The sequence below is a fragment of the Mytilus galloprovincialis genome, chromosome 11, assembly GCF_965363235.1.
Source record: "Mytilus galloprovincialis chromosome 11, xbMytGall1.hap1.1, whole genome shotgun sequence".
NCBI classification, from domain to species: Eukaryota; Metazoa; Mollusca; class Bivalvia; order Mytilida; family Mytilidae; genus Mytilus; species Mytilus galloprovincialis.
In genome coordinates this window covers 56,264,831-56,288,381 of record NC_134848.1, presented here as the reverse complement: position 1 = coordinate 56,288,381, position 23,551 = coordinate 56,264,831, and the positions used below count along the sequence as shown (strand labels likewise).

The following is a 23,551-nucleotide window of genomic DNA, read 5'->3' as shown; positions in this document are numbered from 1 at the left end:
TCAAACGTATTTGTGCTATGAGTCCTTTTCAATACTGTTGATTCTACTTATTTTTAAATAATTGATTGAAGACATTAAACGGTAAACATAAAAATGCACCAAAGAAGCCCCAAATTCTTGTAAAGGTATATAAATGACAGTACACATGCTAAAGCGTAGATAATTGTACACAAACACACTTTTTAATATAAAAAAAAATCAAATATTGTCACTGTTTTCGTGGTATCAAATGTTACGTCTGATACACGGGTGCATTCGGAATTACTTGTTGTGAATATATTTGGACGGGTCCTGTTTTTGGGGGACACATATATCTTGTTCCTATGTTCGTTTGCTGGTAATTATATTGTGCTTGACTTTGGTAATTGTCGTGACCAGCTGTATACTGTGAAGGTGGTGGTATCAACCTCCCTCGTTCACTCAACCCTCCTACAAATAGTTTGATACACTTTAAAAATAGATATAAGAAGATGTGGTATGAGTGCCAACGAGACAACTCTCCATCCACATTAAAATGTAATGATTTTACTGCAGCAAATACGAAGTACCACAACATGAATAACTTATAATTTTCAGTGTAAAAAACAATGAAGAGAATGTGCAAGAATGTGCTTGAAATAATTTTAAAAGGATTAGTAAATATTCAATTTATGGTTAAATACAGTTTATCATTTGATATTCAAAAACATTAAAAAAAGTGATGCCATAAAGAAGGAGATGAAATACTAAAGACATAAGAAAAAGATAAAAGTTTATAGAACGCTACGTATATACAAAAACAAACTAAACAGTGGGCAACATGAACCCAAACAAAAAGTAGACGAACACAAATTGAATGTAATCATTTACTCCACGTGTGAAACTCAAATAACCACAAACACATGGATAGCTACAACAGAAGATTTAACATATTCAACAACGACACAGCTCCCCCTAAATAACAAATATATCTAGAATCAAATTATATACAAGGCACCTAATCGCCTGTACTTACACCCAACAGCAGTGATAAAACTTAATTTACATGATTTTCTTTCTGCATTTGAATGTGACATTACCAAATGAGACTTATTTTGTACTTAGATAAGCAACACAACAACGGCCTTCCATAACACATCAGACCCCCTACCCGTTTTAAGTAGGGTACGTGTTCGGTTTTTTATGTTGTGTTACGTAGACTGCTGATTGTCTTTTCGTAAGTTTTTGTACTCTACTACGGTTTTTTATAGTTTGATTTTTAACGTTTGCGTGTTAATGTCCGAGCCTCACTAATGAGTATTATGTAGACGAAACGCGCGTCTTGCGTATCAAATTATAAGCCTAGGATCTTTGATAACCATTTATTGGTATAGTTCGCCCCTCAATATCTTTTATTACAATAATCGAACATTCAACTCCCAAGTAGACACACTTCCCATTTCAATTCTCAATGTTTTTCCTTATGTGAGTTATATCAGGGCCAGCTGTGGATGAATACTGTGTATGTAAAAAGTAAAATCACAAAAATACTGAATTCAGAGGAAATTTCAAATTGGAAAGTCCCTAATCATGGCAAAATCACACGACAAAACACATCAAAAACGAATGGTCAACAACTGTCATATTCCTGACTTGGTACAGGCATTTTCAAATGTAGAAAATGGTGGATTAAACCTGGTTTTATAGCGCTAAACCTCTCAATTTGTAATGGTATCAATCTGCCTCTTTCACTAAACCTTTCTATAAAATCTTTTTTGATTTTGTTTTTCTTTTATCACTTTGTTACACTTTGTTACACTTTTAAAACCATTAAAATGAAAATATTTTACTATACCAAATATGAATTACGACAATCTATATTTCGGCATTGAATTTCGAATTTAAAATGTTTGAAAATTTAAAACCTAATACAAATGATTGAAATATGTAAGGGATGCCAGTTGTAGTGTTGTTAGGCGCTTGTATATATTTCTCTTTTATAAAAGATTGTAGATAACAGAGTATATAAGAATTTGGACATAAAACTGATCCAATTTGGAGTGAAAATTTCAACTTCAAAAAGTGTCATATTACCATTTATGCGAAAATTCTGCCGACTTCCTCGTCTATATAGTGCACATGCTGCTGCAATCAATACACAGAAGATCATCATGCCAACAAATATCCCGAAAAAAACTCCTATTTCGTCACAACAATTTTTCATACCACCTATTGTAGTTGAACCGCAACAACCATTTAGACAGAACTCGTAGACCGTAAAATCGTCAGGGTGGTAGTTTGGGAAAACTGGATCGTACATACTCTTTTTATAGTAACATGAACCTGTATCAACTCCAGCTACAGTAAAACAACGTTTATTAATTGAAAATAATTGTTGAATATATATGAATGCATCTAAGAATAATATTAACATATGTATTTGTCTCTTGCAAAACTTCCTTCTCGGTCTTGATGGATGAGAAAAAGGGGGTGTACGTACTATTGTAATGAGCCACTGGGATATGCAACTATGTCGAGTTTCAGGAGATATAAGAAGGTCGTAAAATTAAGACGAAACAGATTTGATAACTAATCATTTCTCACTACTCAGATGCTCATCTTTAACACAGGTGCAATACAAAAACTTGTCGTAAAAGATAAATATAATTGTGAAAGCTATGTATCTTTCATTGAAATATCGAAATAAATAATGATTGCTACAGATACATTTTGTTATAAAACAAAACGTGATAGTGTATGTTTATTTTTATATTAACAAATTTGAAACGGGTTATCTACTAGATGTTAACCCTACCAAAAATGATATAAAATGTCAACCTCTAATTATCCTCTTCTGTACTGAGATAATACTTTTTTATACAACAAACTACATGCAAGCTAATATAAAAAAGAAGATGTGGTATGATTGCCAATGAGACAACTGTCCACAAGAGACCAACATGACACAGACATTAACAACTATAGGTCACCGTACGGCCTTCAAGAATGAGCAAAGCCCATACCGCTTTATAAGCCATAAGGTGACTATACACAAAAGGTAAACATGCAAGACAATAATATGTGATGTTTCATTCGATGTCTCAAACTACGTATTTGATCAAAGTACGTGCTGTCGAAAACAAACATTTTGGTTTTACAAAAACATAGAACGGCGAATAATAACGATACTCAAAACCTTTAAATCACATTTGTTTACCTCTGGTAATATTTTAAGCAGGTATGAATTGACATGATTTTTTTTATAAAGGCGGGTCGGTACGTTAAAGACATACATGTAAAATTGAGAAAGAAAATGGGGAATGTGTCAAAGCGACAACAACCCGATACATGTTTCAAAAATATTTCTACATATATAAATATAAATTAGCTTGTTTTAATTTACACATCTATGATAGAATCGGTAAATGTATAAGCCTGAAATTAAACTTACCAAACAACGACAAGAGAACAATTTTCTCCATATTTCTACGTACTATACGGCCCAGGTACATGAAGTGTAATAAAAAGTTTTGTTCCTTGTTATATTAAACACGGAAGAGAAACTTAATCACTTCCTTGTGACATTTAAATGCTAACGAGTGTTTCTACATGTCTATGCATAACAAATAGATATAAAAATAAGAAGATGTGGTATGATTTCCAATGACACCACTCTCCACAAGAGACCAAATGAAACGAAAATTTTAAATATATGTACGAACAATGGGTTATAAAAGTTATTTCTATGCTATGTTATGTACCATAGGAACTTTTTCAATTTCTAGTAATCTTCATCTGTCGTAGAAACCCCATAATCCCAAATTTGCGCATCTGATGTGGACACATGTGTACCGTAAATGCCATTGCATAAGCATTCAAACTATTGCACATGGGTCATTTAAACGAAACGCAAACAATCTTAGTCCGACCCACAATTTGATTATTTCCACAACTTTACTGATGATTAACTAATTGTTATATTAATTTAAAATGTTGAAACCATAACTGAAAGAGTATCCTTAAAAAAAACTGTTCTATACAGCAAACACAGACAAACAATAGATGAAAATCAAGATTTGATCAACAAAAAATAAATTCATATTGTCCTATATCGCTCACCAAACATTGACAACTGACAAAAACGCAGCTAAAATCAACATAACTGTGACAACAAATCCAAAACAGGTTGTTTTACTTGTCTTAATAGGTTGGTTGTATGTCTTTTGATGTACAAGTTTATATTCAGATTTCAAAAAAAGTTTCAAAATGTTTTATTCGTTAAAAGACGTTATCTTGTTGTTTTTGTTTTTTACAATTTTCAGAATAGATTGTCTCAACAGTGTTAAATGTGTAGAGATATAAGGTTTGCTCGATATGCTTGCATTAATAGTTGTTATTGAAATCCTAAAAAAGAAGATGTCGTATGGGTATTAAGGAGACATTCTCCTTCAAAGACTTAACAATTATATGACAAAGTACGGCCTTAAACGGGGCTACAAAATGACTAAATGACTAATGGAAAACAATTCAGTTGTTGTCCATTCGTTTGATGTGATTTATAGTTTGATTTTGCCACTTGATTAGGGACTTTGCGTTTTGAATTTTCCTCGGAGTTTAGTATTTTTTTTAATTTGACGTTTTTCGAACAGGACAACCAATTGTTTAATCTATATAAAAATTGAGAAACGAGAAACACATACGAACCACATAAACAAACGACAACTATTATACAACATGATCTCTAAATTGTCCAAAGACTGCTTAAAATTTATTGGATAAACGTTGTTTGTTATTCAGTATTACCATTAACAAGACATGTTATCGCAGATTTTTAATCATTACCAACATTACAGAGCTAAACAGTGGAAAAAGCATCAATAAAACAATATAAAGTTTAGAAAACACTAAATGTGTCTTTAAAATATAAATTTATAATATTGAGTCTTGATACTTTATTTGACCTTTTTTGTTTGATGAGTTTTATAGACGAAATATGCGTCTAGCGTACAATGTTTAAAGCTTGGTATCTAAAATGTGTTTATTGTAAACAAAGTAATATTATGTCTGTTGTACGGACTTTATATAGTACTCTTTGGTGGACACACATTTCTGGGATCTGTTTCTGTTTACTGGTAAATATTCTTTGCTAGTCTGTCTCGTTCCGTCGATCCAGCTACAAAACGAAAATGTTTAAATAAGATATTCTGACGTCAAACACGCGAAGCAATGAATGTGGTTTTTAAATTTGATAGATGCTTTTGTGCTTTGTTTCAAAATACTTTTTTGTTTTGAGATTGTGACACAATGATGACTGTTGTACCCATGTTTTGAATATTTTACCTATTATATATGTTTTGTTCACGCATCGTTGTAAATTTTATGGAATTCAATGCAACTGTCATACACAAGTGTGAGGTTTAGCGATTTAAAAAAGGCTCAATCTGACATTTTCTACATTTGAAAATACTTGTACCAAGTCAGTTGTTGTCTATTCGTTTGACGTGTTTTATCATTTCATTTTGCCATTTGATAAGGGACTTTCCGTTTTCAGTTTTCATCGGAGTTCAGGATTTTTGTGAATTAACCTTTTAGGTTAATTTAAAGTTTTTGAACTTGATTTAATGTGTAATTTGTTTGTTGTGGTATGTAGTAAGTTTGAGAAAATTATATTCTTTGTTATAAAATGATATAAATCAACTTACGAAAAAAACAAATCGTTTAAAAACCAATCAGGTGCAGTTTTGTTTTACACATTCTCCCATTATCATTGTAAAGAATTAAATGTTTAACAACTAATAGTCCCTGTTTATGCTAGAACAAAAACAGAGAAGTCTGACTGACATTATGCATGATCATGACGTGCATCAAGTTATAACAAACTAAAAATCCGATAATCTTTATAGAAATTGTCAAATCAAATTACGGTCATTAGGCTTGACAAAGGCCTCTTTTTAAAACTTCAAAAACTTGTATAAAACGTACATGACGTATTTGTTGAATAAGTTCTGAGTGTTTACAAATGTGTTGAACGGACGGAAAACACTCTAAATATGTTCCTCCAACCAAGTGCACAAACGGACAATTTAATTTAAATACAGTTCCTGTCTCCAAGTTTTGCGTACAAGGATATGTAAACACTCCGTTCTACTCTCTATTCAAAACAATTTTTTGGATCCTTTAGTGTTGTTGGATTGATAGATGTTTTTCAACATTTTGAAGGGAAAACTTCATTGGGTGATGAAAAAGTTACAAAAACAGAAGGTAAAAAAACGGAGAGTTATGTTATTGTATGCAAAGCTTAGGCACAGGATCTGCAGATCTGCATTTTAATCAGGTTGTGAAAAGGACAGTGACACAATCAAACGAATATCATTACGTATACCGAGTAAAAGTCTACGTCGTCGTCGCCGTCTATACATGTATAAACCTGTGAGCACCAACGCCACGAAGACCACTATAGCAATCATAATCCCGATAGTAGCCCCTGTCGAGTCACAGCAATGTTTTAATCCACCAAGTTTATCGGCGCCACAGCAGCCAGCAAGGCAGTACTCATAAGTAGAGGTATAGTAAGTTGGATCCGTATGTTCGTAGTAGCAAGATCCTGCATACACGTTACCTTCAGAGGAAGAATAAAAAACTACGATAAATTTACGTAAATTATCAAAATGCATCATCGCATTGCCTGGTAGTAATCTAATAATTCTGTCGGTCAAATTAAATTTCATAATCATGTAATTGTATTAGACATGTTAGACAAGGCTTCAGGCTCCTTTGGTATACTAGCATATTTTGAATACTGGTTTGATTTGGCTAATCTGCTTGCGATTATTGTCTTTAGGAAACGATGATAGTCCGTCAGAAAGGGACGATAAATGGCTGATCCGTGTTAAGAGAGAGCCATATCTATTGCACGTTAAAGACACCCTTGTAGATTTCGAAAAAGAGCAGGCTAATGCCGCTACAAGGCGGCCCTCACATCCGCAAAGTGGAAAGAGATTAATATAAGTTGCAAAACGTGTTTCCCAATCCACTATAATTAAATATGTTTAAACTAAACTAAACTAATGCTTATAAATAAAAAAAAATGATGATGAATTGTTTGTTCATCTGATAAGAAAAAACATACTTGTTGATATATTTTTGTTTGAATTGGGTCTCATTGAATCTAGTAGAGGAATGCAAAACAAATCACCGTTTTCTATTACATTATTAGCAGATAAAAATAATACTTCTGCACCACAGTACAAAAATTAATAAATACAATAAAACGTTTTAATTATTTTGTGTTTTTTTCTGTTACTGTCTAAGGTGTTAAAAGCGTTCTGTCGTCGTTAACGTTGTATTTTTTCTTACTTAACGTCGAGATCAATTGTTTTTTAATCTGAAAATAAAAACCATATTTGCTTTTTGTTTTTTTCAATTTCTGTAATTGGTCTGACAATTAGGTATTAGAAAGTACATAAAATCATCTTTTTCTTCGTCCAGTAACTACATTTTTTTAAAAAATAAAATGAAAATAATACTTCTGACCCAACAAAACCAAAAATAATAAATACAAACTTCAATCAACGATTACAAGATGCACGAGGCGCACAATCTCTTAACTTTTAAAATTATCTGATATTTGTTAATATTTAAACAAAATATATGATAAATCATTTGGGGTCATTTTACAATTTTAAAAGCAGCGCATGACGTTAAATGTGTACAAGCATTTATTAGAAAATGTCTGAATACATGTATCCGCAAATTGAACTGAAAACATTACGTTAAGAGTTTAAATGTAAAACAAAATGAAAAAAAAAACCAACATATTAGTTAATTAACTTACCAATTAGTGATAACAACACAAAATTTTCCATGTTTTAATAAACACCTTACATTATAACCTATCAATTTGATATAAATGAATATTTAACTATATTTAAGAAAAAAGTTTAATCGTATCACACCTTAATATGACACTTAAATAATTATAGGGTATCAGCTGTAATCATGTAGTTGATAAGAGGTTTATCAACATCTTATGAACGAACGAAAATTGACCTAACTTGACGTTACCTGCTGTAACGAGGAAAAAGTGACAGCATTCATTTATTCAATAATTATGGATAGGCTGTGATGTCCTCTCGTTTGATTTTTTTTAACATAAGAAATATATACATTGTGGAATTTAATAGACCATTTTTAGTCGTGGATACATTATATTGACTTGATATATAAAACCGTTGAAAATCTAATTGATCAATAAATTATGGCAAAGAATATAAAATATTTAGACGCAGGACAGTAATCGTATACAGATTTTGATAAACATGACAACATTATTTCGATTTTTGTAGTACATTTAGGAAAAAGGTAAAAATAGAACTTTAGAATGGAAGAAGGTCTTTCGCAAACATGTGGTAAAACAAATCTAGGCGGGAACGCCTCTAGTTTAGATTGAAAAAAATAAACATCATCGGATCCGGCCCCAACTCTGAAATCCAAATGATTGCTTCTTGACCTTAAATTATCATAACTAATTAATATTCTAGCTTGACAAATTAAGCCAAGAAGGTAACTAAAGGGAAACATTGAAATAGATATTTGCAAAAAAAAAAAAAAGATGTTCTGTGATGTTTTTAATTATTTTTGATTTTTTGTTCTCATGGCAGTTCTAATTTTCTTTGTTAGTATTTATATAAACAATTAGTTTTCTTTAGTTTTTATGGAATGCTGTATATGTTTTCTTCAGTTTTTATTTTTCCAATTTTTTGCTTTTTACTTTGGGAAAGGACTATGTAACTATCAGTTTTGTAGGTGATGTAGCATTCACACTTTCAACAAGAATACACAAACATCTTTAAATATGGACCGAATAAAGCAAGGTGAGTTTGGGTAAATTCTAGAACAAAGCACCCTACAGAAAAGTTTCAATGTGCGCTACGTATTTGTTTAATTAACGTACTACTTTCAACCACCCTCGCTTTTGAAAATCCGATTGACAATAAAATGTTTGCAAAATCGCAGCTAAAATCAACATAACTGTGACAACAACTCCAACACCGGTTGTCGTACTTGTCTTAATAGTTTGGTTATATGTCTTTTGATGTAAAAGTTTATATTCAGATTTTAAAAAAAGTTCCAAAATGTTTTATTTGTTAAAAGACGTTATCTTGTTGTTTTTGTTTTTTTTACAATTTTCCGAAGAGATTGTCTCAACAGTGTTATATGTATATAGATGTAAGGTTTGCTCGATATGTTTGCATGAATCGTTTTTATTGAAATCCTTAATAAGAGGATGTCGTATGGGTATTAATGAGACATTCTCCTTAAAAGTCACACTAATTAATTACTTAACAATTATATGCCAAAGTACGGCCTTAAACTGGGCTACAAAATGACTAATAGAAAATAGTTCTGTTGTTGTCCATTCGTTTGATGTGTTTTATCGTTTGATTTTGGCATTTGATTAGGGACTTTCCGTTTTTAATCTATAAACAAAATTGAGAAACGAGAAACACCATACGAACCACATTTAAAATTTATTGAATAAACATTATTTGTTATTCATTATTACCATTAACAAGACATGTTATCGCGGATTTTTAATCATTACCAACATTACAGAGCTAAACAGTGGAAAAAAAGCATCAAAGAAACAATATAAAGTTTAGAAAACACTAAGTGTGTCCTTAAAATATAAATTTATAATATTGCGTCTTCATTCTTTATTTGACCTTTTTTATTTGATGAGTTTTATAGACGAAACATGCGTCTGGCGTAAAATGTTTAAAGCTTAGTATCTAAGATGAGTTTATTAATAACAAAGTAGTATTATGTCTGTTGTACGGACTTTATATAGTACTTCTTGGTGGACACACATTTCCGGGATCTGTTTCTGTTTACTGGTAAATATTCTTTGCTTGTCTCTGAAAGTGTGTATGACCATCTGTTGACTGAGAACCTGGTATCACCAATCTGTCTCGTTCTGTCGATCCAGCTACAAAACGAAAATGTTTAAATATGATATTCTGACGTTAAACACGCGAAGCAATGAATGTGGTTTTTTTTAAATTTGATAGATGTTTTTTGTGCTTTGTTTCAAAATACTTTTTTGTTTTGAGATTGTGACACAATGATGACTGCTGTACCTATTTTTTGAATATTTTATCTATTATTTATGTTTTGTTTACGCATCGTTGTAAATTTTATGGAATTTTATGCGATAAAAGCAGAAAAGTCTGATTAACATTATGCATTATTATGACGTGCGTCCAGTTATAACATACTAAAAATCCGATGATCTTCATAGAAATTGTCAAATCAAATTACGGTCATTAGGCTTGACAAAGGCCTCTTTTTACAACTTCAAAAACTTGTATAAAACGTACATGACGTTTTTGTTGAATAAGTTCTTAGTGTTTACAAATGTGTTGAACGGACGGAAAACACTTTAAATATGTTCCTCCAACCAAGTGCACAAACGGACAATTTTAATTAAATACAGTTCCTGTCTCCAAGTTTTGTATAAAAGGATATGAAAACCCTACGTTCTACTCTCTATTCAAAATAACTTTCTGGATCCTGTATTGTTATTGGATTGATACATGCTTTTCAACATTTTGAAGGGAAAACTTCATCGGGTGTGGAAAAAGTAACAAGAACAGAATAAAAACGGAGTTGTATGTTATTGTATGCAAAGCTTAGGCACAGGATCCGCAGATCTGCATTTTAATCAGGTTGTGAAAAGGACAGTGACACAATCAAACAAATACCATTACGTATACCGAGTAAAAGTCTACGTCTTCGCCGTCTATACATGTATAAAGCTGTGATCACCAACGCCAGGAAGACCACTATAGCAATCACAATCCCGATAGTAGCCCCTGTCGAGTTACAGCAATGTTTTAATCCACCAGGTTTATCGGCGCCACAACAGCCAGCAAGGCAGTACTCATAAGTAGAAGTATAGTAAGTTGGATCCCTATGTTCGTAGTAGCAAGATCCTGCATACACGTTAACTTCAGAGGAAGAAAAAAAGATAACTACGTTAAATTTATGTAAATAATCAAAATACATTGCCTGGCAGTAATCTAATAATTCTGGCTGTCAAATTAAATTTCATAATTCATGTTATTGTATTAGACAAGGATTTAAGCTCCCTTGGTATAGCATATTCTGAACACTGAATACTGATGAGGCTAATCTGCGTATATATATAAAAAAAAATAATTGTGGCTTGATTGCCAATGAGCCAAAATTACACAGAAATTAACAACTATAGGTCACCGTACGACCTTCAACAATGAGCCCATAACGCATAGTCATCTATAAAAGGCCCAGAAATATTTGTTTGGCTTTATTTGTAAACATAGACTGTGTTACCGTTTTATGTGCAATTAGCACTACTGTTTGGAAATGTTTAGTTTTTGATGCTGTTCAACTTCGTATTGGATTTGCCCTTCTAAATGATTTGATCACACCTCCTGGCATTCATACTTATAAACCTTGTATCTTTGTTAGGGTATTAAAATTGTACTAAAATCAGCTTGAATTACTTTTAAAAATGTTTTAATTAATTTATGTTATTTGTTTTTTCTAAGGTGTTAAAAATGTTCTGTGGTCGTTAACAGAGTATTATCTCTTATTTCACATCAAGATGAATTGTTTATTAATCTAAAATTAAAAACCATATTTTTTTTTAATTTCTGAAATGGGTCTGATTTAATCTAGTATAAAAGTACAAAACAAATCATTATTTTCTATTACAGTGACTTCACTTCTTTTTTCAGATAAGATAAAAATAATAATTATGACCCCCCCCCCCCCAAAAAAAAAAAGACTCATAAAAACAAGCTTCGATTAACGATTTCAACGTGCAAGATTCGCACAATCTCTTCAGTTTGTTAGTTGATATTTGCTAATATCTATATTGGACCTTTTTACAATTATGCAGCACATGACATTACAATTGAAAAAGTACGTATTAGAAAATGTCTGAATACATGTATCCTATATTAAACTGAAAACTGTTACGTTTACAGTTTGAATGTAAAACTAAATGAATATGTTCATTAATGAACTTACCAAATAATGACGACAATAACACAATATTTTCCATGTTTCAATTAACACCTGAAGCTAACCTATCAATTTGATATAAATGAATATTTACCTTCATTGAAGAAGGAAGTTTAACTGGATTACTTCCTAATATGACACTTGAATGATTATACGGATCAGCTGTTATCATAGGGTTAATTTAGAGTAATCAAATTTCAAAAGTACTTGACATGTTTGTTTTTAAAACCACGCACTATTTGAACCATCCTAGCTTTTAAAACGTATTGATAATACAATGTTTGGCTTCTCTTTTACTTACTTTTCAGTTTAAATTGAATGCATTACATTACAAAATAGTCAGTCAAGCGTATAATGTATAAAACGAGAACACATTACATCTTCTAGTAGTAGTCGTCTTTACATCACCCTGTATAAACACAAAAACAATAAAGCCGGAAGTAGTGGCGTCTAAGCCATTATTCAGAATTTATTCAATTGGGCCATCTTCATATACCAATGCCAAAGTCTGAATACTTCAAAAAGACTTTTCAATATTCTTGTCGAATCATTTGGAATAGTTTGCCTAATGATATAAAAGATTTCAGACATTTAGAAAGCTTTAAGAAGAAATTTACTAATCTCTTTATCATAAAACAAAATGAGTAGACAAACTGTTTTTATTACATTCTGGTCATGCTAGTTATACAGTCTGTTTTCATGCTTGTGCATATACATTTGTAATTGTGATTATTGTGCTATATGCATTGATTGTTATATGAATTGTTCATTTACATGTGTGAAGGTCTTGTGTTAGATTAACAATTGTATGTTAAATGAGTTTCTTTCGTTAAATTTTTTATTATTATTATTATTATAATCGAGCATATAATGTTCAGTGCTTTTCTAAAGGTAATGTGAGAACAGATTAAAGTGTATGCGTAAACGTTAGTTTATTAAATCATTCATAAAGTTGGTGCACCTTTCACATGTTTCATCACTTAAATCACACAGGCTAGATGTGTCAGTTTAGTTTCGTATAATGAGTTGAATGTCCCTTTGGTATCTCTGTTCTTTCCTTTAAGCTAAGGTATTTAGAGTTACTTTAGTTTGAAAGTCTTTCTGGTATCTATAGCCCATATTTTGTTCGGTTTTATTATTCAAAAAATTACTCATCTGATTATTGATTTTGCAAAGTGATCTTTATACCATGATAAATGATTTCCCACAAAATAACACCAAATGTCCTACCTCAAAAAATAAGGCACAAGATATCATAGTCAGTAAATGCATTTTTAAATGTCGTTAAAACAAACAAACAATTGACCCGCATGTACTGACATCGGTGGCACTTCTTATCTATTTCTATTGTAAATTGTCAACTATAAACTTCGGGGAAAATGATGGACAGTGAAATCTTTAGTCATTTAAAGTAAGGATCCACATGTTATATTAAACTCCAATTTTATTCCTTGTAGAATAGAACTGTTCAACATGTAATTCCAGAAAACATAGAATTGTGAAAGTTATTTCTGCAAATAAAGCTTCCAGTATAGCATAAATCAGATCTTTAGGGTTAACATTTTGTCATACACCGGACCTTTATAGATCTTTCAATTGAGCATTGTATAAGTACTGAATATATCCCAGACAAAGAGGTAGGGTAATTTCCTCCTGACTTTTTTTTCAATTTGATAAGGTAGGTAAATCATGTTTTTAAATAGCCCGATATATACTTATTATAGGACATTAAAATACGTCACATCATCTATTTTACCTTGAACAGGTATTCCTATTATAAACAAGGTCAAACCAATCGATTTGTTGGTTTATCAATACCGATTTAGTTTGCGAATGCCCCTGAGAAGCATAAAAATATGAATTATCAACTAAAAGATATTAAAAAATAGTTTCGTTTTAAAACAAAACATGTTTCCTCAGTTAGCCTGTTAATGGTGGAAGGTGATTTGCAACGTACATGTATTGTATAGCTTTGTTTAACTTAAAATTAACCAAATATTAAAAAAGACAGTGTTTAAATAAAAATACAAAACACTTCTTATTTTGTCGATGGTAACAATTTCAGTACTAGTCCACAGTTTGTAGATTGGCGATAAAATTATTGTCTACAGTTGTTACATATAATACCATATTTAAAAAGGTTTCAAAATGATTTTTTTGGTTGTTTTGAAATTGTTCTGCTATGGTATTTTTTCTTTATGTGTATATTACATACACAACGCGTAGGCTTCATTGCTATTCAGAATCTATTCTCGTGTTTTTGGTTATGTACAAGCATCTACGTGTACTCCAGTTTGACGGCAATTGTGTCTTGCATATATATAATAAATGTAAACATAGGAATAGAAAGTAGGTAAAAGTATGTATAGTAATAGAAACAGACACAAAAAGCAACACATTACTTTTGTTTTCTTTATTGAAATAATATATAATCAAAAAGATGCATAATGACTCTTTGAATTAAAAAAAAAACATAAAAAATAAAGATTATAGGAACATCAAATTTTAATATTTCAACACACAAAAATGCTAAATACCTGTGATATTTGAATCTCTTCTTAATTTTTTTTTATCACTTAATGTATAGTACTATGCGCTACCGATTGAGCCACGGCGACTCTTAGAAACAAAGGAGTAGGTCCGGTAAGGACTCATTTTGGCCTCAAATTTCAGTTTCATCTGACGAAAGATTTTGACCACTTTTTAAACACTTAAGTGTCTATTTCACTTGATTCAATTAGTTTATGTGAAAGATTTTAACTGATTAAGTCATTAAAAACGATCCGATTGAAGCTCAAATATGAAAAATCTCTCAAATATGCCAAAAAACGTCAATTTTCAGATTGTTTTTGTCAAAAATGAAAGTGGCCGCATCCGTGTTCATCCACAACCTTTATATATGTTATGTATTATCATAAAATACAACTTACATTGCAATATTAAGGATGAACACGAATGCGGCCACTTTCGTTTTACACGGAAACCGTCTAAAATTTAACTAAAATGATAGAATTTTGAAGATTTCAGTAATTTAGCATGACTTAATGGTGCTACAACCCGATATATGTGCATTGTATTGTCAAAAACAGCCCATATTTATGTAGCAGAAGAATTCAACTGTCCAATAAATAACTAAAAGTTTACATTTTAACAATTTTGTAAAACTGTTATATTTTGGGGCCAAAAAAGGGCCTTACCGGACCTACTCCTTTGTTATTAAGCAGATATTTGTTAAAAAGTTTTTTTTTTAGGTATATAGGACAGACTAAATCAATATCATTTTTAAGGAAAAAAGTTGTTTAAATTACAATAACAACAAAAAACGTAACTTTGTTTTGATTTGAAATGCACAGAAGTCAACACTTCGGTGTTGACATGAATATCAATAATGTGGTCATTTTTATAAATTTCCTGTTTCCCAAACTTTAAATTTTTGAAAAAAATAAGGATTTTCTTATTCCAGGCATAGATTACCTTAGCCGTATTTTGCACAACTTTTCGGAATTTTGGATCCTCAATGCTCTTCAACTTTGTACTTGTTTGGCTTTATAAATATTTTGATATGAGCGTCACTGATGAGTCTTATGTAGACAAAACGCGCGTCTGGCGTACAAAATTATAATCCTGGTACCTTTGATAACTATTTACCGGGGAGTTTCCTGTTTTATACGGTGGAGATATTGGATAGTCAGTAAATAGTCGATACAAAATTAGTTCCTCAACTCTGGTTGATAAAATTTTACCCAATACAATATTTAGCACAAGAACTACACAAATTAATAAGGTAACTAGTTCTAACCATTTTTGTTTCGCAAATTACCCCAACAGTGTATTGAAGTTAATGAAATTGACAAAAATCGAAGATTGCATATTATAATGAATCCAACATTTCTGTAATACTCCACTTATCAATAGAGCACTTGGTCAATGTTCGATAATTCACAATTATAATTATATATATATCTAACAATTGTTATTGTGTTTTCAAAGCCAAGATAATTAGTTTAGAAATGAGGACGTCCGGTTTGCCCAATATAATTTGTACTGTATATAACATGTTAGTTCTTAAAGCCAACAAATAATGCACCAATTGTATTTGCAAACATGAATCTTTGAAAAAAAACACACTTTCAATAACATGTATCCTACATGTAGTAGTTGATTATTGGTCTTTTATCAGTCAATGTAAGAGATAAAAAAAAAGTCAATTGAAATTAAGCAGGCCAAGTAAATGTCTTCAATTAAGGTGAACAAACTTACTTTTTAAAACAACGAATCCTCTGTTATATATTTACTCAAACATTGAAAATTAATATATCAAAAGTTAAGATTGATCACATTGTAATGCACAGATTGAGATTTTTGTTTATAATGTCTTTATCATGATGATCCATTCCACAATTATTGTAACCGTTCTCGGTGCTGTTGACCATCAGTTCTGGTACGCAGGCGCATTAGGAGTGATTTGATGTGAGTATATGTTTGTATTTCCTGTTTGTGGCGGATATATATACCCAGTTGTTGTGTTTGTTTGCTGGTAATTGTACCGTCCTTGACTTTCATAATGTTTATGGTCAGTTGCTGAAGGATACTGCGTGGCTGTTGTAGTTGGTGGAATAAGCCTGCCTCGTTCATTGGATCCGTCTATAACAAATTTATTAAATCAAATTGACTTTATTTACATATAATTTGACTCAAATACCAATAATTTTTTATAATATTTTCTGCGAAAATTAATAGATGCTGTCATTTGAAATGCAGCTATTTGTATTCGCAGAAGTTTTAAACTTCCGTACAAACATTGTTGGACTATTTTGAATTCACCAACGCAAAGATCTGCGTTATAAATGTGATATGAGACTGCAAAACGACACCATCCGGATTCAACTAAAGCGGTTTAAATCCCTAAGATACATTCATGCTTTTATAAAATACTGGCCAAAACAAATATACTTCATTTACTCGTATGAAGATCCTGGATGCTATATCTACATTGTACATTGAGTTATTGCAGGCAACTTTAAAATCATGTTTAGATTATCAACGTTTGCACCTTTTCCCCGTGTTGAAAACGTGTTTGAAAATTCCAGTGTGGGTATGGTTACTCTATATCATATACCTCTAAATATTTTGCAACAACTTGCCAAATTGCAAAGGGCAGACAAGATAAAAGCATGCTGGGAAATAAATGTAACAATTGAAAACGTGGTAATTCAAACTAAAATCAACATAGCACAATGCATATAGATACATATAATTCCTTTAGAAACTGGACCAAGGACAAGTGATTTGAAATTATGAAAAACAAATCTTGCCTCAAGTAAACAAATGGATCTTTCAAAAAGTCTAAGCACACTTACTTATTACGAATGCATCACCCCGATGTCTTCTTCTACACAAGGCACAAATTATAAGTAGAAAGGCAAGAAATCCTGCTGCACCAAGAAATATTCCAATAATGGCTCCTGCATCCTTACAGCAATGTTTTATGCCATCTATTTTCGTTGAACCACAACAACCAGTAAGGCAAAACTCATAAACCGAGTAATCGTTGTAGTGAATAAAAGGTGATTGGCTGTGGTGTTCATAATAGCACGATCCTGCATTACCCCCAGCTGCAGTATAATAAAAACTCGTGGTTAGAAAAAAAGGTAATATGTAATGTAATAATTATCATGTTTATAAAATTGCTGATGTCAATCTAAATTACTACTATAGTATCTATTTAGAATGACCTTTTTTGTGGTCCATTGTGCCGGGTGTAATTTAAATTTAAATTTTATAATATTATACATATTTTGTTATACAAAATGTCACTATAAAACATATTTGTATTGTATTATATTGTAATGTAAATAATGAAATATTTGAATATTTACAATCAAAATAAATAAGATATGATTGCCTTCTTTTGAAATGATTTATTTACTCGCTGAATAATTTACTATAAAACTGTTCTTTAATATTCAACCCCAAAAAACATCTTATTTAACGGCATTACTGTTAGATTCAGTATAGGGTTGAGCTATCCATAAATGTTCTAGAATAAATCCGTTGTAAAAATAAAATCACAAAAATATTAATCTCCGAGAAAAAATTCGAATCGGAAAAACCCTAATCAAATGGCAAAATCAAAGACTCAAACACATTAAACGAATGTATAACAACTGTTATATCCCTGAATTTGTACAGGTATTTTCTTATGTAGAAAATGGTGAAGTAAACCTGGTTTATAGCTTCTATTCTATATGTTCTTTTGCAGAAATGCACGAACTTATTCTTATGGTGTCAGTTGAACTGTTCTAGAGACTGTTAAGCGCTAGTTCTTTTCATCATCATCCCTGTTAATTTTAATAAAAGTTTATAATTTACCAATTCAATATCTAATTTTCATTTAAAACAGATAATGCACAAAATGTATTCGGTGTTGTGCATGTCGCGGATGTAAAGGCCTGTTTATTCTAAATGTCTCTTGTGAGATGCAACATAAACTCAAAGATTTCGCTTTTAAAAAAATATGTTTACACCTTTCGGTCGGACAAAACGTATGTTGAAATGACGCCTATAAACCGACAACTCTGATAATTGAATACACTGAAATCAACACAAATTCATAATCTAGTTTTATTTTATAACAGTTTTGGAGAACGGTAACACCTATTGGCGTTAAATTCATACACACAAATTTAAGATAAAAGACAACGTTTCCATGTACTATTGTACGAATCTTTTCTTTTAATATGATTGAAAACAACCCATTAATAATTAATGCGTAAAAATTAGAATACAATACGAATAATAAACTTACCGAAGATTGACCATAGCACTAAAATTATCCTCATATTTTTCATCTATTTGTTTGAACGGGTACGTCTCATTTATTTTTTTAGTTTATTTCCTGGTTACACTAAACATGCTAAAGGCGGAAGGTTTCACTTCCTGATATGACTAATAATTTGTTCTATTAATAATGATGAAATGGAAAATTATTGATACATGTTGTATTGTTATTTATTATAACTTCCGTGATATGAAGGTCGTGAAATCAACCCCAATTAGTTCGAAACATGTTTTATTATTCTATTTTTTAACTATTTTGTACTCACAAAGACAATATTTTTCTTCGTAAAGGTGAATTCGAATTTCGTAATAGACCTTAAACGTGTAGCCAACATATTCGTAGGCGGGAAGACTGCCACTTTTGTATCAGATGAGGTCGGCGTCCAACACACTTGTCCACTAGTGATGGTTTTTTTTTGAACTCACAGCCTAGTGATCACTTAAAGTAGACTTATTAGACAAAATTAGAACCAGACAATGAACATAGCACTTCAAAATATGTTCATGAACTATTCATGAACATCCTTATCGTATAATGCTCAAACCGAAACTTTCAATAGTTTGCAATACAAATTAAATAAGATCAAAGACTGTAAACAATTTAATTTGTTGTCGGAAAGGACAGAAGAAACAATGACAATAAATACGTCCTATCATTATTATCAACACTGGATCATTTACAAACGTGTACCTACAAGAACAACTGGTATTGTGAAATAGATAAGCCATGACATGTTCATTCTTCTGGAGCATTTGGTAATACCATAGGGTTTTGTTCTGGTTTCTGATTTATCAGATGTTAATGGCTAGTCTTTTAGTGAAACTGTTATAAATGAGACAGCTATCCACCAAAGTTCAAAAAAAGTAGATGCAAGCAACTTTTGGCAACCATACGGCATTCAACAAAGATAAAAAGAAAATTAGACCGTAAAGTCGGCTTTAAAAGATGTCATAACTGATCATTTTTAAACAATTCAACTGAGAAAACTAACGGCCTAATTTATAACAAAATATTAACGAAAAACAAGTATGACAGACATGAATTAACGACAACCACTGAGGTATGCATATGGGCTCCTGATGTTTTTTTAATATTTGTTTTTTTTTTATTATCGTGTAAGATAAGTTTAATAATAAGCAAAAGTGTTAAGGTCAATGAAGCAACTATCCACCAAAATTCCAATTCCTATGACATGATCAATTATACAGCGTTCAGACTTCATGAATGCTACAAACATTATACCTATAAAATCCAAAGCTATAAGACGACTTGATAAATATAACATAATTCAAACGAGGACAATTACGTGCTTATTTATCTTAGTATAATTTATAAGAAACTGTCATGACAGCCATTAACAAACAAAAACTATAGAATTATAGGTTTATGACACATTTAGTGTAGATCGTTTAATTATCATAAGTGAGATATATCACAATATAATATCTAGTCTAAAACACAAGGAAATCATTTAATTTCAATAAAACATTTAAGGTGAAGTGAATATCATACAAGTAAAGAATAGTTATTAAAATAGAAAATGTAAAAGACACATATTCCAGAGACACCAGCCCGATCAAAGATCATTAAACAGTTTATTAAAACAAATTCATTGAACTGGACTCATCACAAAATTCCAAAACACACACGCCTATCAAAAGACTAGAGGTTTATATATTGGTGTAAGGGCAGCATACGGTCATGATACGATTTTCCTTCCATATAATAAATGAGATGGAGTCAGTGGGTCCTCGTCTATCGGATCTGTAGATATGTATGTCAACGGACGGTCATTTAGAATTGATTAAGTACATTTACACTCACATAAGATCGCCCTAAAACTTTCTTAATACAGTTTTTTGTTAGTCCAATGAGTCTTTCCCAGAAACCGCCATACCAAGGCGCTCGCTTCGGTGTGAACTTCCACTCTGTCCCTTGACTATTCAATGTTGCTTGAAGTGTTGGTGATGAAGTTAGCCTTTCAATTTCTTTCGCTGATGTTGTCGCATTGTCGGATAACATGATTTTTGGTAGTGATTTCCAACTTGAGAATTTACGGAAAGGTAAAATAAACTGTTGTTCTGTTAAATCTGTAACTATTTCTAAGTGTACAGCTCATGGTATGAGATTTCTGTGTTGAATTGGTTGAGTTGGTTTTTTGCCAGATTTTGCGTGATTTTGTATTTGTGTAGAACGTAGCTGTAGCGCTCGGACTTTCACCTGTTTCTGTACTGTTACCAGACTCTAAAATGGCCAAATCCTTAAAGATAGATCTTCTAAGATTCCCGAGAAACCAATCTGATGACCCGTGCTCACGTGTTAATTTTTTTCTTATTTCACCAGGCATTTTGTTGAGTATGACTGGTAATAATAACGAGCTGTACGAGTCTTGAGCTTGTCCAAGAGATTCTAGTCCACTTAGTATGTTTCTGTTCTGTCATAGTAACTTCTTAGTTGTGAAAGCGTGTTCTTTGGTGCGGGTATGTCTAATAGTGCCTGCATGTACGATTGAATTATCTTATGCTTTTGTCCGAATCTTTCATGAATGAGTGTAATAGCTTTGTTGTAGTTTGTGTGCGCAAGAGCAAATCCGGCAATGATATATGACGCTTTTCCTTCTAGTAAAGATTTTAGGTAGTAGAACTTTTGAACTTCGGTTAGTGTGTTGTTGTTGTGAATTGCGGAATCAAAAGAATCCCAAAAGGATTGCCATTCAAGAACGTTTCCATCAAACGAAGATAAATTCAATTTCGGTAGTTTATTAAAAGTTCTAGCGGCTGCATTTAAATTAGATGTTTGAACGTGAATAAATTTACGAATTTTGCGTATTTTCGTCTTTAAATTAAATTTATACTCATCTGTGTCAAGTGTCTCTTGCTCTATATCATCCTCTTGTACACTATCTAAAACGTTCTTATCCAAATCCTTCAGAATATCTTGCTTTTCCTTTAATGTATCCAAAATTGTTTCCAACTCGTCCTCTTCCGGTTTATCTTCTGTTTCACTTCTCTCCTCAAATCTTCTTAAAATCCTAGAAACTGCGCTTCTGTGTCCTGCTCGTATAGATTTCAGCTTTGAAGTCATCTTCTTCTGGTCACGGTACAAATATCGTAAAGTGGTTTTACTAAAAACTGCATATGTAATAAAAAAGACGTCTAAACTGTATGAATTTGTATTGATGACTAAAGTACAAGATAACGTCATAAGTACACGACGTTGGATATACAAAAAAGCCGCGTTACGTTAACGTTCTCTTCTGTGCGTGATTTCCAACAAACTGAGTGATGAATATGCTCATGTGGATAAGTTCCTAATGATTGTTTTTAAATGATAAAATTAATATGTTTTATTATGCATGGTTAGATTATGTACATAGCATAAAGTTCAGTGTTTGAAAAGCGCCAAGCAGTCAAAATTGCACCATCACTGCAAAGGTACAGTGATCCAGTTACAATATATCCCATAAACGTTACAATGACTTGAGGAAACGGCGTATGTTTAAACAAATGTAGGGTAATGAAATTGATATTCAGTTGACATAAACTAATAGAAATGATTAGATTCTCTAGAAAAGAAGGTAAAACGACTATAATAGCATGTTTAGAATGTTTACATTATTATAGATATACATATATAACCTTAGCCGTATTTGCCGCAACTTTTGGGAATTTTGGATCATCAATGCTCTTCAACTTTGTACTTGTTTGGATTTCTTACTATTTTGATCTGAGCGACACTGATGAGTCTTATGTAGACGACACACGCGTTTGGCGTATTAAATTATAATCCTGGTACCTGCAATTACTATTACGTCGGTCATTTAGTTTCTTCGTTGCATAATTGGGGATATATATTTTTTAATATACATAGATTGAGGGTTGCTGCTCATAAGGTAGCTATTAATCCAAGAGTTCCAAATGGTGAGGTTGAAATCATCCCTTCGTAAATTTGACTGACGCCGGCACATATTTCGGATATGTTCCCTATGACAACTACAAACCCCTTCCCCTTTTCATGAATATGACCTACTGAATTAGACTATTTTTCGGATTAGTAATAACAAAAGCAACACGACGGGTGCCACATGTGGAACAATATCTGATTACATTTCCAGAGCACCAATTTTAGGTGGGGTTGGTGTTCCTTAGTCTTTAGTTTTCTACTGTTGTGTCTTATGTACTATTATTTGTTTGTTTGTCTTTTCATTTTTAGCCATGGCGTTGTCAGTTTATGTTCCATCTTTGAGTTTGACTGTCCCTCTGGTATATTTCGTTCCTCTGCCATTACATTGGCAACGATTGGTGAGAAAAACAAAACCAGATATAATTAGTAAAAATGTAAAAAGATAGGGGTATAGGTGTATATTGAATTCACACACGTAAACAACTTGACATGTGTAGTTCAATAAATATATTGATTCTGTTTTTTTCTGTTTTGTCCACAATAAGCATATGATAGAATTATCACCAGTACATTAGGTTCCTAAAAATATTAGACAACGACTGCTTGTATAAAACCATGTTTATCAAATTCAATCAATTTATTTTTCAAATGAAACAAACATTATTGAAGGTACCTTTTTCAGCTTTTCATTTGCATCTTTATTATTTTGACCTAAGGCTAATAGTGTTCCCCTTGAATATACAAAGAATCCTATTAGACTGTACAACCATGCTAGCACAC

At 31.7% G+C, this 23,551-nt stretch overlaps 3 long non-coding RNA genes across 3 annotated transcripts; all 3 read right to left on the bottom strand.

Moving 5' to 3' along the window:
• Positions 1–4,906: 4,906 nt before the first annotated feature.
• LOC143052411 (uncharacterized) lies at positions 4,907–7,979 on the bottom strand. The gene is made up of 3 exons (XR_012971114.1): positions 7,793–7,979; positions 6,341–6,577; positions 4,907–5,131 (listed from the first exon to the last, which is right to left on the bottom strand). It is a non-coding gene; the product is annotated as an uncharacterized LOC143052411 (long non-coding RNA).
• Positions 7,980–9,476: 1,497 nt separating this feature from the next.
• On the bottom strand, positions 9,477–12,131 carry LOC143052409 (uncharacterized). The gene is made up of 3 exons (XR_012971113.1): positions 12,034–12,131; positions 10,734–10,967; positions 9,477–9,946 (listed from the first exon to the last, which is right to left on the bottom strand). It is a non-coding gene; the product is annotated as an uncharacterized LOC143052409 (long non-coding RNA).
• A 2,294-nt stretch (positions 12,132–14,425) lies between these two features.
• Positions 14,426–18,953, bottom strand: LOC143052408 (uncharacterized). The gene is made up of 3 exons (XR_012971112.1): positions 18,836–18,953; positions 17,388–17,642; positions 14,426–16,671 (listed from the first exon to the last, which is right to left on the bottom strand). It is a non-coding gene; the product is annotated as an uncharacterized LOC143052408 (long non-coding RNA).
• Between the last annotated feature and the right edge of the window lie 4,598 nt (positions 18,954–23,551).